The following is a 16,100-nucleotide window of genomic DNA, read 5'->3' on the forward strand; positions in this document are numbered from 1 at the left end:
AATGAATTACATCTTTATGCAGTGTTTTTGCTTTTGTTACTCCTGAGGCTCAAGAGCTTCAAAATCCAGACTTATGTTAGTTTCTTTGACTGAAGATTTGTGTATCATGTAGGGAGTGTAAAAATCAGACCCCCACGCCATAGCACCTATACGCTTGAGGTTCCAGTTTCCTACAGGAGACTTCTTTCCCCAGTAGTTGCCCCAGCTTGCAACCCTTTGGTCCACCTGACTTTTTCTTAAGCTGCAAACATTTCCGAGTGTGTTGCTGACAGCTTTTTACCACAGTGCTTATCTCTCTCTGCCTGAGAGCTCATCTTGCTGAGTTCTGGTAAAACCTGGAAGTGCAGAGAAACTGACACCCTCAGAGCAACCTTCAGCTATTGGGGAGGACATGGAATTTGATGGATTAATGTCCCATCCCCATCCTCTGTGGGGTGATTCTGGGGTGTGTTCACCACACTCTCAGAGGCTCCCCAGCTGGACTGGGGACTTTCCACTTTCCCCCAGTGTTAACTTGCTTATTATGCAACATTTGTAGGTTTTTTTCTCTCTCACTTGCCCGTTGGGGTACAGCCAGACTCTGGACGTATTTGGAAAGATAGATTGCTGGTGAATAAGATGTGGGATGTGATGATATGAGAGGAGTCAAGGATGACTCCAAGGTTTTTGGCTTTAGCAGTTAAATGGATGGAGTTGCCATTTCCTGAGATGGGGAGGACTGTGGGAGGAACAGTTTGGGAGGGGGGATTGGAAGTTTGATATCAGACAGGTTAGGTCCGACATATTTATAAGCATCCAAATGAAGACGCCGAGTAGGCAGTTCCTCATAGGACTGTGGAACTCAGGTGGGGAGGCCGTGTAGCTCACAGAATAGGGAGGGAAACTGGCACATGGACAGGCAGATTGTTCCAGAGCCAAGTGAGTGCAGTGGGCTGTGGAAGCACACAGGAGGGGCCCAGACTTGTTGTGTTGGGAAATGCTATTGGAGTCAGTGATTTTTAAGCTGTGACCTGAAGATCGAGGAAGAAAAACCAAGTGGAAACAGAGGGAGAACAGTGTTTAGGCAAACGGAACAGTTCACACCAGGCCCTGAGGGATGGGAGAGTGTGTTACCATTTTGGAACTAAAAGTAGGTCAAAATGTGTTTGTGTGTGCATGTATGCTCAGTCATGTCTGACTCTTTGTGACCCCATGAACTGTAGTCTGCCAGGCTCCTCTGTACATGGAATTTCCCAGGCAAGAATACTGGGGTGGGTTGCCATTTCTTCCTCCAGGGGAATCTGCCTGACCCAGGGATTGAACCCATGTCTCTTGTGTTTCTTGCATTGCAGTGGATTCCTTACTGCTTGAGCCACTGGAGAAGCAAAAGTAGGTCATTGTCAAAGGAGAGAGTGGTTGTGGGGAGGATAGAAAAGAAGCATGGAGCCATCAGGTCATGCAGTGCCCTGGAGGCCACCTGAAGGAGTTTGGATGATTTCATGAGGGCACAAGGGTGTCACTGAAAAATTTTAAGCAGGGTGCTGATGTGTCCAGATTTAACAGATGCTTCTCCTCTGGAGAGACCTCCCCTCTAGGAGCATTTTGAGCAAAGTCCTGTGAGCTCATCTCCCTTGGGCCACTTCGAGCCTGCATTTTTGTCCATTCCCATCAACTCCATTTCCATTCTCATTAGGCATGTCACATCTAAGTAGGTCAGATCAGGCAAAGAAGGTTCCTAGGGACTTTTCTCCCCATGTCCAGGCCTAGATGCAGGGTGGAGTAATGTGCATAGACAGGCTGGCTTCTTGGACTCAGCTAAGGGCACCAAGGGCAAAGCAGCCTGGGATGCGTCCCAGGGCAACCTAAACAGAGTGGGTTTTCTCTTTCTTGTGAACTATAAGTTTTTTTTTTCCAAAAAGCCTTAGGCTTTGGCAGGTAAGATGGTTGAAATCTGAAGCTCCAGTTTGGTGCTAATGGTGATTTTTACCCTAATCAGCTTTCTCTGTCACCAGATCATGCTAAATATTGCAGCATGTGGACATTTAAAATGCATGGGTATATCATTTGGGAGAAAATCCTTAGACAATTTTCCTGTGGCTTTTGCAAGTAGAATACATCTGGATATGGCAGATTGAGAGCAATTGACTCAGCCTCTGAAGACCTATGTTTTTATACTTAATCATTTGTCATTGACTGTGTGTCATGGGGCCTGTCAGTTGTCATATCTAAGGTTTACTTTCACACCTTTTAAATTAATGGGTTAAAGTTGACAAGTTAAATGAAATGTACATATTCCTCAAAGAATACAACATACCAAAATTAACAGAAGAAGAAATAGAAAATCTAAAAAGCCCTGTGTCTCTTTAAGGAATTGAATTAATAATTTAAAACTTCTGCTTGACTTCTCTCCATCACAACTATAGGCCTATTTAATCAAATATTTAAGGATAAAATTATTCCAAGATTACACAAACCTTTTCAGAAAATAATTGTTTCCAACTCATATTAGGCCAGCATAACTCTCATGAGAAAAGCTGATATAAAAAATAGACCAATATCTTTAACATAGACACAAAATCTCTTAATAAGATATCATGCATGTGTGTGCTCAGTGGTGTCTGACTCTTTGCAACCCTATGAAAACTGTAGCTTGCCAGGCTCTTTCCTCTGTCCATGAAATTTTCCAGGCAAGAATACTAGAGTGAGTTACCATTTTCTCCTCCAGGGTCTTCCCAAACCAGGGATCAAATCCAAGTTTCCTGCATCTCCTGCATTGCAGGCATATTCTTTACCATTGAGCCACCAGGGAAGCCCTAACAAGATATTAGTAAGCAGAATTCAGCAATACATGGAAAGGTGAAGTTGAGGTCAGAACAGTGAACACATTGCACCCCACTATCCCATAACAAACCCCAACAGATATCACTAATTGATCACTCTTTTTTCCTGGCTGAATCATTCTCAGCCTCTCTCTCTCCAGGCAGCCACTATCAATCAGTTAAAGTTGGCATGTGAGAAGAAATCTATTTGACATCATTGAACAAAATGGATCTTAACAATAAAAAGTTGAGATGCTATAATTCTATCTTCCTAGTAAAAATTTGAGGTCATTTTACAGGCAAACATTTCCTGCAATGTGGGGTCATTTACTCCAGACCAGACATGGGAGAGCAGGAGTTCCTTGTGAGCAATTCAAACAAAAGGAAGAAGCCATAAAATACTAAATTCCTATAAAGACTGTAACCTTGTTTGTCCTCATTTACTGCTGTAGCATCAGCCCCTGAGGACAAAGTCTGGTACATAGTATCATCCAAGACTGTTGAATGAATGAATGAGTGAATTCTTAGGGAAGCAGATAAACAGCTCTATCTTTGTAGAGTTGTTCCAGTTACTGGAATTTAATCAAGGATAACTAGCCACAAATGATGAAGCCAGGGACTGGGGTCCAAGCCACAGGCTGCAATGCAAGGGTTGGGCATCTAGGTTCTGACAGTTCTTGTATTAATAACTTCACCCTCATCTTTCCTCTGAGTTGCAGATAACTGCCTGTCTTGATAGTTTCACCTGGCCACCTTGTTAAGACTTGTTAAGCTCACAGTCTACTATAGACTATAATGTCTCCCTGATCCCCTGCCCCCAAACCTGGTCCTTCTCCAGTGTTTCTGATCTTAGTGAACCTCATAACCATCTATCTGGCTTACAGGACACAAATGGAGAAGCAGCCTGAAAACTTATGCCCTCTCGACATCTCATTTCCTAGTAATCTCACAAATGTATGCACTCTTCTCTGTCTTTCTCACCATCACTCTGGTCTGACCTTTCCATCACCTCTCGCCTGAAAGGTGGTAACACTCAGCTGGTCCATCTCCTTACATCCTCCACACTTTGCCATTCTCTACACTGTGGCTTGAGTGATCTGTTCAAAATGCAAAGTATATTATTGACTCCCTGCTTAAAACTAGGTGGCTTCTCATTGCCTGTAAGAGTAAAACTAAACTCTCTAGACTGGTCTACGAAGCCCTGGTTATCCTGCCCCTGTCATCCTCCTAGTATGCCTCATACACCACGCACCCTTTACCTCCTGTGTGTTCATCTCACTCATCTTTTAGCTCCCCTGACACAGCAGGTTCCTTCCCACTTCTCTGCCTACAACTCTTTTCTCCTCCTCTTTATCTATGGATTCCTACACACCTCTTAGGGTTTTTGACACTTCCATGGGAAAAACTTCCCTAACCTTCCCCCTCTATCCCTTCCCCAACAATGCACAAGATGACAAATAATTATCCAGCCCCCAGATCAATAGTGCCGAGTTTAAGAAGTCCCTTCCTATGTTTAAGATTTGGGGATTTATTGTTACTGCAGCTTAACAGATCTTTTCCTCACTTATACAATGAATGATTGAAATCTATGATACGTTTTACTTCCCTCTCGCAGGGTCTCTGTATTTTCCTTAAAGGTAGGACCTTAAAGAAGGCAGTAAAGGAGTTATAAATGAATTGAATAAATGAAGTAACTACAAGTAACTCCATGAGGAGCCAGTGCATTTTCTATGTGGAAATAAAGAAGTGGAGGAAACTATAAAGTTCAAATGTAGAGTTAGTGCCATACAACTGCTAAGAGTAGAGGTTGCCATAGTTGGTCATGGTCCATTAGTCAAATCAGGCCCTTTGCCTGTTTGTGTAAATAAAGTTTTATTGGAACAAAGCCATGCCCATTTGCTTATGTATCATCCATGGCTGTTTTGGTACTACAAGAACAGACATAAGTAGTTGCAACAGAGACAGGATGGCCCACAAAGGCCAAAATATTTACTATCTGACATTTTACAGGACAAGTTTGCTGACTCCTTTTAAGAGCATTGGTTTGAGTCCCAGCTCCAAGCTACTAGCTGTGTGACCTTGAGAAGGTCGTATTACCTCTCTGAGTTTTAATTTTCTCAGAAACCAAATGGAAAGAGTAACACAACTTTCCTCATATGGTTGTTTAAGGATTTAATGAGGTCAAATGCTTTGCACATTGCCTGGCACATAGAATATGATTAATAAATCATAGCTATTATTAACAAGTTAGTACTATAAATCATGAATAACAACAATAAACCACCTTTTGTGTCTTGGGCAGAAGTAGATACTTTCCTGGGGCCTGACAGTGAGTTTTCTTCCTTTGTCACACTGGATGCTCTGGCAGTCCGTAAGGAAACATGTTTATCTTGAAATCACCTGGCAGAGACAGCGTGGATGGGGCTGAGCTGGTAGAAAGACCCCATTTCTCAAACCCAGCTTTCTACATGGAATTATTCAAAGGGAAACCTTATCAAGCAAGCCTCCCAGCTTGGTGTCATCCATCTTCTAAAGGTAATTCAATAGCCCTGGGTAGCTGATGATTTATGGGATGGATGGCCACGGGGAGGTTGCTCTTTGTATTACAGCCTGTTTTTATCAATGACCAGCAACCTGCTGGCTGGAGCTGGAAGCAACAGGCTCTTTGTTTAATCCTGTTAACCCAGGCATTGTCTGCAGCCAGCTCCAGGCCAACAGAGGGCTGCTTGCCACGTGGGCAGATGAAGAACTTGGATCATTCTGAGTTGACAGTGCCAGTTAGTAAAGCAGAACTGTTATATCCTACAGAAGTAGAGCTCTGTCTACTACACAAAGGTGCTTTAAGTACCTCCCAAACCAGGTTCGATACCTGGGTCGGGACGATCCTCTGGAGAAGGGAATGTCAACTTACTGCAGTATTTTTGCCTGGGAAGTCCCGTGGACAGAGAAGCCTGTCAGGCTACAGTCCATGGGGTTGCAAAGAGTCGGACATGATTGAGCAACTAACACTTTCACTTTAAAATCTCATCTGGTCGATGCTGTGGTCCTGGGAGAGAGACATTGCCATCCTCACTTCACAGATGAGATGCTGAAGCTGGGAGGTGGTTCCTCATCTTGTGCCTAGATTAAGAAGGCCAAGGCAAGCACTCCTATCTTAATAAGATGCACGTGCCCCTGGGGCTGTCTCTGACATACTGGTCTTGGCTCTTTTCTCTTTGCTACCTTATTCTAAACATGCGAGTATAATGTTCATTTGGATAGGACCTTGTTTTCTCATTCATAATCGCATTCCTAGGACCAGGCCTGGGAATGTAGTAGGTGTTTAGTAGATTATGTTTTAAAGAATGAATGGTGCCCAGGCATTTGCATATGTTGTCTCCTTTTCCTGAAACACTTTTCCTATCCTCTTATGTAGCTAGCCCCTGGTTGTCTTCAAGGTCACAATTTAGATGTCATCTTGTGTCAGTTGGTGTCCAAATCAGAACATAGAAGTCATAGGAATCAATTTGACTGAGAGAATTTAATAGGGAGTTAGTTAAGCACTTACTGGAAGATGGAAAAATGAAGAGAACATTGAGATCACAGAGATAGTAACTGCAGCGGATTAGTCATCCATTGCTGTGTAACAAATTACTCCATAATTCAGTAGCTTAAAACAACCATTCAGGACTTACCTGGTGATCCAGTGGTTAAGAATCTGCCTGCCAATGCAGGGGACGTAGGTTTGATCCCTTGTCTGGGAAGATTTCACATGCCACAGAGAAACTAAGCCCATGTACTGCAATTACTGAAGCCTGCTCACTCTAGAGCCCATGCTCTGCAACAAGAGAAGCCACTGCAATGAGAAACCCATGCACCAACTACTAGAGAATAGTCCCTACTCATTGAGACTAGAGAAAGCCTGCTCATAGCAACAAAGACCAAGTGCAGGAAAAACAGAAACAAAAAACATTCCTTGTCTCATATTTTCTGTGGGTCAGGAACCTGGGCATGGCTTAGCTGGATCTTCTCCATCAGTGTTTCCCATAACAATGTAAAGGTGGCAGCTGAGGCTGGAGTCTCATCTGAAGGCTTGACTGAGGGGGGATCTGCTTCTAAGCTCGCTTGGGTAGCTCTTGGCAGGATTCAGTTCTCCGTGGGCTGTTGGACTGATGCCCTCAGTTTATCACCATCTATTCACTGGAGGCCTCTCTCAGTTCCTCATGATGTGGGCCTCCATAAGGCAGCTCGCAACGTGGCAGCTGACTTCATCAGACTGAGGGAGCAAGAAAAAACATCTTTGACAGAGACCACAGCCTTATTATTTAATCTCTGCAATTTTGACATCCCATCATCTTTGCTGTTTTTTAGTAGAAGCAAGTCAGCAAGTCCATCCTGCACGCCAGGGGAGGGATGGCACAAGGGCACAAATATCAGGGGGCATGGGTCATGGGGGGCCATGTCTGAGGCTGCCTTTGACAGGCAGAAAGAAGCTTATACTGAAAGGGAAGAGGCCAGGTTTCAGAATCTAGATGCTTGGAGAAGGGTCCCCATGGGGCTGAGACTATACTGGAAGGGGTGACTCTGGCCAGCTGATACTAGTGACTGATAGGGTGGGATGAAGCTGTTTCTGAGAATGTGAGAGTAAACACCTGGGCACAGGAGCTGACTGCTGTTTCTGGAACCAATTGGCACTGCCCAGGGTCAGGGGAGAACCATTGACACTGTGGGAACAGGATGCAGACTGGAAGGAACAGTCCCTTCTGCTCTTGTTAAGGGTTGAATTTTACCCCCCCCACACACACACATTCAAATTCATATGGTGAAGTCCTAGCTCCTAGTACATCAGAAGGGGAACTCATTTGGGAATAGGGTCATTGTAGATGTAATTAGATAAGATGGCATCAGGGTGGATTGTGTGCGTACTCAGTCACCCAGTCATGTCCGACTCTTTTGTAACCCTGTGGACTGTAGCCCATCAGGTTTCTTTGTCCATGGGGTTTTCCAGGCAAGAATACTAGAGTAGATTGTGCTCCTCCAAGGAATCTGCCTAACCCAGGGATCGAACCTGCGTCTCCTGTGTTGCAGGCAGATTCTTTTCCACTGAGCCACTGGAGAAGACCCCATGCTGGTACAGAGCATAGTAATCCAAAACAGCTGGTGTCCTTATTAAAAATTTGGATGCACACACAGTCCAGGAGAAAATGAAGGCCGAGATTGGAGTGACGCTTCCAGCCAAGGGATATCAACAGTTGCTAGCAAAACACCACATGCGAGGGGAGAGGCATGGAACAGATTCTCTCAGCCCTCAGAAGGAACCCATCCTGCTGACACCTTGATCTTGGACTTCTAGCCTCCAGGCCTGTGAGAGAATAAATTTAAGTTTTCTAAGCCACCTAGTTTGTGACACTTTGCTATGGCACTCCTAGAAAGCAAATACAGCCTCCTCCGGCCTTGTGGTCTCCCCTGGCTTATCTCTTACAAGGATGCAGCTTGTGGGGATTTATTTAGTTGCAGCTCAGCTTCACTGCAGAGATGATGGAGGGTGGGTATGAAGTTGGGTGATGAGAACATAATGGCTGGCACATCCTTCTTTGGGGGGAAAGCCTTCAGTGACACCACCACAGAGACCCTGGCTCATCCTTCCCTTCTTATGTGTCCTCTCAGCTCTCTGTACAATCTCCTGTCACAGCACTTACTGTTCTCTTGTCATAATTGATTGTTTGTGTCTTCCCCTAGATTGTGAACTTGATGGAGGCAGGTGCTCTGTCCCTTTTTCTCTACTGTGTCACCTATGCCAATATAGACAGATACCGTATTATACATATGATCTAACTTAATTTTTGTAATAGCCCTGCAGTGCAGATATTTTTATCCCTGTTTTGCTTACAAGGATACTTGGGTGTCAATGAGATCAAATGACTTGCCCAAGGTCATACAGCTGGCAAGTTGGCAGAGCCAGGGTTGAACCTCCTTTCTCTTTTCCTCTTCTACTTTCTCCTGCAGTTTTTAGAGCTGCCATGTATTGAAGATTTACAGTATGCCGGGAACTATTATATCTGCATATCTTTATCTCCATATTTATATTAGCTCCATGATCAGCTAATCCTTATTTCATAGAGTAAGCAGTGCTGCTGGAGAGCTGGAAACCAAACTGAACATTCCGGTTAAATCCAATCCCTCTGTGTAGCCAGACAGCTGAAAAATCAGCCAGTGTCCCTGCACTTAGAGCGGATTACTAGATTGTTGATACATCTAATGGTTTGTTTAATTGATGGCTTCTGCCATTATTAGGGGAGAGTTTAGAGGGGTTTTTATGATTGTAAGACCCACATCAATTAGCCTTGGAAACAAGAATGTAAATACAAAATGTTATTCTGTTACCACATAAAATAAGCACCTATACTCATAGCCAATGCTTTAAGAATTTATTCAGCAAATATTTGAGTGCATACTACGTGTTTGGCACTGTTCTCACAGCTGTGCAGGATATAAAAAGTATAACATGCAATCCTGTCCCTAGGGACTTTGCAGTGTAGTTAAGGAGAAGAGATACACACGAGATGTTAATTAACAAAACAAGGCCATCTAGAGTAAATAGCAAATTAATGGAATGGACAATAAGAAAATGGTGCTTATGGGAATTCAGAGGAGGGAGTTATCGTGATGATAGTTATGAAGAAATTCGCTGCCATTTTACTAAGCATTTACCCTGTTCCAGGCAGACTGCTGTTTGTGGGCACTAGCATTTTACTGATGAGGAAACTGAGGCTTAGAGAAGTTGAATGACTTGCAAAAAGTTGTACAGTGATGGAGTGAGAATTTGATCCTGGATCATCTCACCCAGAAATGAGCTCTTCCTGCTATTCTGTGTTCTGAGAGTGGATTGTACTCTCTGTGTCCACAGAAATCAGTGACTATTGGGGGCTGGGGAAACTCATATAAGTGTTAGAGTTGATGATCTTTAAACTGGGCTTTGAAGCATGACTAGAAGTTCAATACTTGGAGAAAGAGAGAAGACATTCCAGGTAGAAGGAACAGCCTATGCAAAGCATATAGGTATGTTTCTTATCTGTTTCCCTCTGCCTCCAGCTCTGCCCACCATACACCCCTTTTTTTAGAGATGGCTGATATGAGTCATCCTCACTCTCTCATGCTCTTTCTTTCAGGAAAGAGTTTAGAATTTCACATTATTTCCCCTTTGACTCTGCTGGCATGGAGGCTTGATTTTTTGAAAGAGAGAAGCGTCTGTGATTCTAGAGTTGACCTAGATCTTGTCGATTATTTTCAGCATCTGGAAGAGATGGTGGTGGGACATCCTCTCTCCCCTCGACGCACATAACTATTAAAAATGCTACGAACATTTTGTCGAGTGAACAATTCTTGGGAGAACCAAAGTGCTTATTGCCAATTTAAAAAAGCCATTCTGAGAGAAAACTAAAATAGATGGAAATCAATTGAATTTTCTGCCCTAGGAGATCTTGAGTAATGAAACCCACATAATTGACCAGTATTTTCAGAGGGGGACGGGTACGAGAGGTGCAAAGGTAGTAGAAGGAAGGTCGAGGAGCTCCAAAGAACGTGTAGGGGACGAAACAACTGTTTTTCAGAAAGAGAAGTGCAACCCCCGTAGGTTCCTTCTGAGAGGCCAAGGGAAACATGTTAGGGATGCTACACATGACAACTTCTCAGAGCTTTAGTTTTCCCATCTGTGAAATGGGTGTCATGACACTGAAACTTTGCGGTCCTCAAAGATAAGGTACATGAAACTCTTCCTAGGCTGTCTGGAGTATAGTAGGAGCTCAGAACTATTAGTTATTATTAACAACAGTATTGCATTAGAGGGTAAAGTACAGAGTTGATATCTTAGGTTGGGTTCCCTGGGGTTCTCATTGCATGTGATAGATTGAGCTCTCAGAAGCAGGGAGAGTTGGGGAGGCAAGAAGGTGCAGAATAAGGAAGTAAACAAGGATGTGGTCTCAGCTGGAGACTAGCCCACAAAACAATCACACAGGGAACTCTGGAGCATGAACTGTGCTGCAGGATTGATCCCCTTGAGACAAGGGAGTGAGCCTTTTCTAATTCCAGGTCAGTTAGTCATTGGCTACAGGATATCTTTGAGGGGGGATGTGCCCAAAGTGGGCTTTCTGGATGGAGTGGCTCCTGTTTGAGAGCAGTTCTCCCTCAAGGCAGATGTGAGCATCATAGCCAATACCCACAGCATTTGGGGGATGGATACATTGAGCTAGTAAAGTGTGTCAGGATTGGATGCATCAGTGAAGTTCATTTCAATGGCCTGGATGAAGGATGCAGAATGGAAACTAAACAAAGTAAGTGTGTCAAGCCTGTTTTTATGTAGCATGAGAATGAATCTCTTGACAAAAAGATGCAGGGAAGACCCACCCTGGTGTAACTCAGGATATTTCCAACTGATTCCTAATAGGGAGCTTGTCAACTTTCAGAATCCCAACTTCCTCCATGAGTCTGTCTTACTATTCTACTATTCAAGGAGGGAATGCTTGCTCTTCTCATCTTGTAAGTGTTGAGAGTCAAATGATCAGATGACGGTGCCTTTAGGGCAGAAATTATGTCTTCTCTCTCTTTGTATCCATGTGATGCCAAGTGTGGTGTCTTGTATACAGTTCATACTCAGCAAGTATAGTTGAATGAAGAGCATCTCCCCCAAACATTTTCAGGGATCTCAAGATTCTGACTTTTGGGAGGTGATTAAAGAAGTAACTTCAGCTATGAATGCTTCTCACTCTTGCATCTAAAGTCCCCACCCTTTCTGACATTAAAAAGAAAAAAATGGATTGCCACACTAACAACTGATATTTTAACATAATTGGCTTGAGAAACCATGTGTTGACCAAATGCATCTATGAATTGAGTAATGCTTTTGAATAAATAGATCTACAGCGATTTGAAAGTAGTTGTAAATACTAGGGATGAGACATTGGCAAATTGGTCTGAAAATTGGCAGATACATTGCAATACCTCTACAGCCCTCTAGGAGGCAGGGGCTAACAAGTTGGAACCCACTGCTGCTGCTAAGTCGCGTCAGTCATGTCCGACTCTGTGCGACCCCATAGACGGCAGCCCACCAGGCTCCCCCGTCCCTGGGATTCTCCATGCAGGAACACTGGAGTGGGTTGCCATTTCCTTCTCCAACGCATGAAAGTGAAAAGTGAAAATGAAGTCGCTCAGTCGTGTCCGACTCTTTGCGACCCCATGGACTGTAGCCTACCAGGCTCCTCTGTCCATGGGATTTTCCAGGCAAGAGTACTGGAGTGGGGTGCCATTTCCTTCTCCAGGTTAAACTAGGTCTTTGCTATTCCATCTTTGCAATATGACTGATTGTGGGATTGTGTTCCCACCGCTGTACCTTTGATCTGGCTGTGTCCTCCACTTGGAATGCCCTTTCAAATCTTCCTCAAGCTCTAGTTTTACAAAGCCCACCCATCTTTAAAGTCTCAGCCCAAATATCAACTCTTTTGAAGTCTTTCTTGATTTCACCCAAATGAGAGGATTTCTCAGCCTCCTTGCTGAGTTACCATAGAACTTTATCTGTATTGCTTTTATATATAGTTGTGAGTGCCCGATTTAGAGATTTCATGAACTACTAACATTTGAAAAGGGAGGGGGAGGGATGTCTGACATAGATGTGGCAACTTTTGACTTTGCCAAAAAGACCTTGAAACACTCAAATCTTATCACCACCATTATTTCAAAAAAGAAATTTAAACACAAAAAGAGAAAAAGGGGAGGAAGGACTTTGTTTCAAAATAAGGAATCATTTTAACAATGAAATAAATCTAGTTCTATGAAAAATTCACACAAGGATGGTTCTTATTTTTCTCTTGTTTCTGAGTCCTAGTAAGTAATTCATCACAGATAAGCCCTCGGTCTAGAAAGGAACCTTTGGAAGCTATGTCTTCTAGTTCTCCATGTCTTCCCCCATCACCACTTCTCATAGGTGGGGAATGTGTCTACTTTAGCACAATCTCCCCAGTAAAACATGGCTCATGGTGACTGATCCAAGGCTATTTGATTGAACATCATGAAAGGCAGAGACCCCACTCTTTCTCCAGAATACTTTTAGTTCCAGATTCCTTGGCCTCTGTGCCACTGATAGTTAAAGAAAGCCCTTTCAGTAGAATTACCCTTTTCTGGAAGACAAGGGTAATATAGAGCCCCTTGAATTTTTGCCTACTAACTCAACACCGAAGGTACTCATGTAGCCTTCAAGGAAGACACTGTCTATCCAGTGTAGGAAGAAGAGGGTACTATGTTCTTGATTTGTAATAACATAGTAGGGTAGCTCAGTCGTTAAAGAATCTGGCTGCAATGCAGGAGAACCAGGTTCAATTCCTGGGTCGGGAAGATCCCCTGGAGAAGGAAATGGCAAACCACTCCAGTATTCTTGCCTGGAGAATCCCATGGACAGAGGAGCCTGGTGGGCTACAATCCATGGCGTCATAAGAGTTGGACACAACTTAAGAGACTAAACCACCACCACAGTAGCTCAATTAATATGTGACAAATCTCTACAGATCTTGAAATCCATGAAGTTGACTCTTTGTTTTGATTCTGGGAGCTTTCTCTGTTGAACATGAGCCCTGCCATTCTTGGCTTTATATTCCAAAGTACAAGTGTTCCTTCAAGCAACAGCAAGACACAATGGAGACCAAAGGCAGCCAGACTCTGAGTCCCTTCCAGTCATAGAACAAAGGGAGGTTTTATGGCTCACCCTAAACTGCTTTGGATCACTGTTCTTTTTAGAGCCTTTGGGAGAACTGGGCCAAAGACAGGCAGCATCTTCCTGGGTCAAGGCACAAGCCACAGACACCCCAGGAATCTGGGGGCAGAGCTGTCCCAAGGAGGCTGAATGCCTAGTGCACAAACTCTCTGTCTGTGGAATAATGAATTCTCGTTTGATCATCTGCTGTGCAAATCACTGACAATGGGGAGTTAATCATGCATAGGAGATGAATCCTTTCTCTGAGTTAATGAGCACAGTGCTCAGAGCAGCATCTGTTTACCCCTTACTCTCAAATCTCTGGCAGTTTTCACAATTAATTGTATCCATTGAGCTCTCTTTTGTTTCAAAGCATTAGGGAAAACAGCCCCAGTTCTCCCCAAAACACATATACTACTGGGTGGTGGGTAAAGAAGCTCTGCTCAGCTCCTTTACCCACTTAAAAATGATGTTCTAAGAATCAAAAGGTATATACAAGTGTGTGTGTGTGTGTGTGTGTGTGTCTGTGTGTGTGTGTGTCCGTGTGTGTATAGAGAGAGAGAGAAATGGGGGGGGAGATGAAGGGGTGGGAAGAGGAAGAAGTGAGGAGTGAGAGAAAAGAAGAAAAAGGAAGAGAATGTGGAAGAGATAATAATTTTGGCTCCTGTTTTCATGAGTACTGCATCATGTATCAGACAGTGTACCAGATGCTTCCCTTATGGAATCTTGTTTCATCTAGATAATACAATTACAGACAGAGGTATTACTGTCCTCATTTCATAGAGGAGAACACTGAGGTTCAGAGAGGTCAAGTCACTTGCCCAAGTCACCCAGCTAGGAAGTGGCTGGGGAGGGATTTGAGCTCATGCTTTTCTGACTCTAAGGCTTAAGCCTTAGCTGACCTGCTACACTTCCAGTGGGAACCTCACTCACCTTCAGGTTCTCATCCTAAGGCCCCTCTCCTGATCCTCTTGGACAACAGGCAGGTAGAGGCTCTGAAGCTAAGCTGCCTACACCCATCTCAGTGGGACTACTTGGTAGCGTCTGCATCTTTCACTTGTCTAAGCTTCAATGTCCTCCCTTATCAACTGGGAACAGTCACAGTGCCTTCATGCATGGTTTTGTGAGGATAAAATGAGATGCTATATATAGAGAAGGCACAGAGCTCTGTATCAGTCATATTCTTATTATTATCCCTTATGGAACACTTTCCTAAACATGTTATATACAGTATGCATCTCTACATCACACAATCACCCCAGAAAGTAGATATTGATTAACCACTAATCAATTTATCATTTAGCAAATATTTACTGAGCATCTACTATCGCAGGCACATCTTGGTGCTGGGGCTGAAGTCTGAAAGGAAGGTGGACAAGTAATAATTATATAATTAAATATAAGGGTTCTGAGGGGGCATGCATGGTGCTATAAGGGCCCATAGTGAGGGGAGGAAGACCTGATCTATTTTTGGAGGAGAGGGAGGTATTCAGAGATGTCTTTTTGAAGAAAGTGATATTTCAGCTGAGCTCAGAAGGTTGACTAGGAGGAAATCAAGTCAAGGAAAATGATGAGGGTAAAACATTCAGAGCAGTGAATGAGATTGTGCTATTCTTATTTAACCGGATCTTTCATATTTTAATCCAAAGGAATGAGCAAATATGGGCTACTTTCAGATTCATGGCAGACTACTGGTGCTGAAGGAAGGGGGATGTTTGCCATTGGAGTATATCCTATTCAGATTGCCTGGTATATTTCCATGCAAATGACTGTTTATGTTGTCAGTTAATTTTACTCAATAAATATTCTGTTCTCACCAGACCCTAGAAAGTCAAATCTGGAAGGAAACCATGATGTCATTTGGGGCTCAGAATTTGCAAGAATGTTACACTTAGGGTGATAGCTGTTATCGACTGGTGGTGTCTGCTTATAGTTCTCTGTTGGGAAGAGACCTCACTAGTGACAAATAGTGGTGAATTGATTAGTGATGTCTGCTTCAGGCATGGAACTAGGGATTGATGGCAGATTTGTGAGTAGGTGTCGAAACAGCTATGCACAGTTGGCATCAGAACTCATCTGAGAAAACTGTCTTTGTCTTGGAATGTTTTTTTTATAGGCTCTTTAAGGTATTGAACATGGGCCCAGAGGAACATAAGCTATAAAAACACAGCAAAAACAGAGAAGACTAAATTGCTCTGGATAATTAATAAGAATTCAAGGTCATGGAAGAGCAGAGAAGAGAGAGGGTGAGAAGAGCTTGTAGGGGAAGAGAGGCTGCACACACGTTGGATAACTGAACCTCAGACAGAAGGGTAGACAACATAGGAACCTCATGATGACAGAGTGGCCAAAGATTTCAAAGACCAGGAAATCTTGTTTCCTATTTTAAGTAGTTTGTTGACCCAAAGTGACAGTACAAGTCTCTCTTACATATGGACCCTTGTGTTGGTCATGTTGGTGGCATTTAGGGGGGATGAAGGAATAGATGGAGTATCCATTGTGAGAAGCTGGAGTACAGGAAGATGAGAGAACACATGGGATGCTGAACTGATGATCCATAAACTGAACCAAACTCAGCAAAATGG

General features: G+C 43.4%; 1 protein-coding gene across 12 annotated transcripts in view; it reads left to right on the plus strand.

Annotated features, from left to right (window-relative positions):
• The window catches only part of SRRM4 (serine/arginine repetitive matrix 4), a 310,788-nt gene that overhangs the window by 16,482 nt on the left and 278,206 nt on the right, over window positions 1–16,100 (plus strand). For 3 of the 12 annotated variants that reach the window (XM_081539753.1, XM_081539762.1, XM_081539756.1), the window contains one exon: window positions 5,101–5,333. The exons of the other annotated variants lie outside the window; for them this stretch is intronic. The gene's annotated coding sequence lies outside the window, so the exon portion shown is untranslated. The remainder of the gene's footprint in view (window positions 1–5,100; window positions 5,334–16,100) is intronic. 12 annotated transcript variants of the gene reach the window in all.

This window comes from Giraffa tippelskirchi, chromosome 11 (genome assembly GCF_054371585.1).
Source record: "Giraffa tippelskirchi isolate mGirTip1 chromosome 11, T2T-mGirTip1v1.2.pri, whole genome shotgun sequence".
NCBI classification, from domain to species: domain Eukaryota; kingdom Metazoa; phylum Chordata; class Mammalia; order Artiodactyla; family Giraffidae; genus Giraffa; species Giraffa tippelskirchi.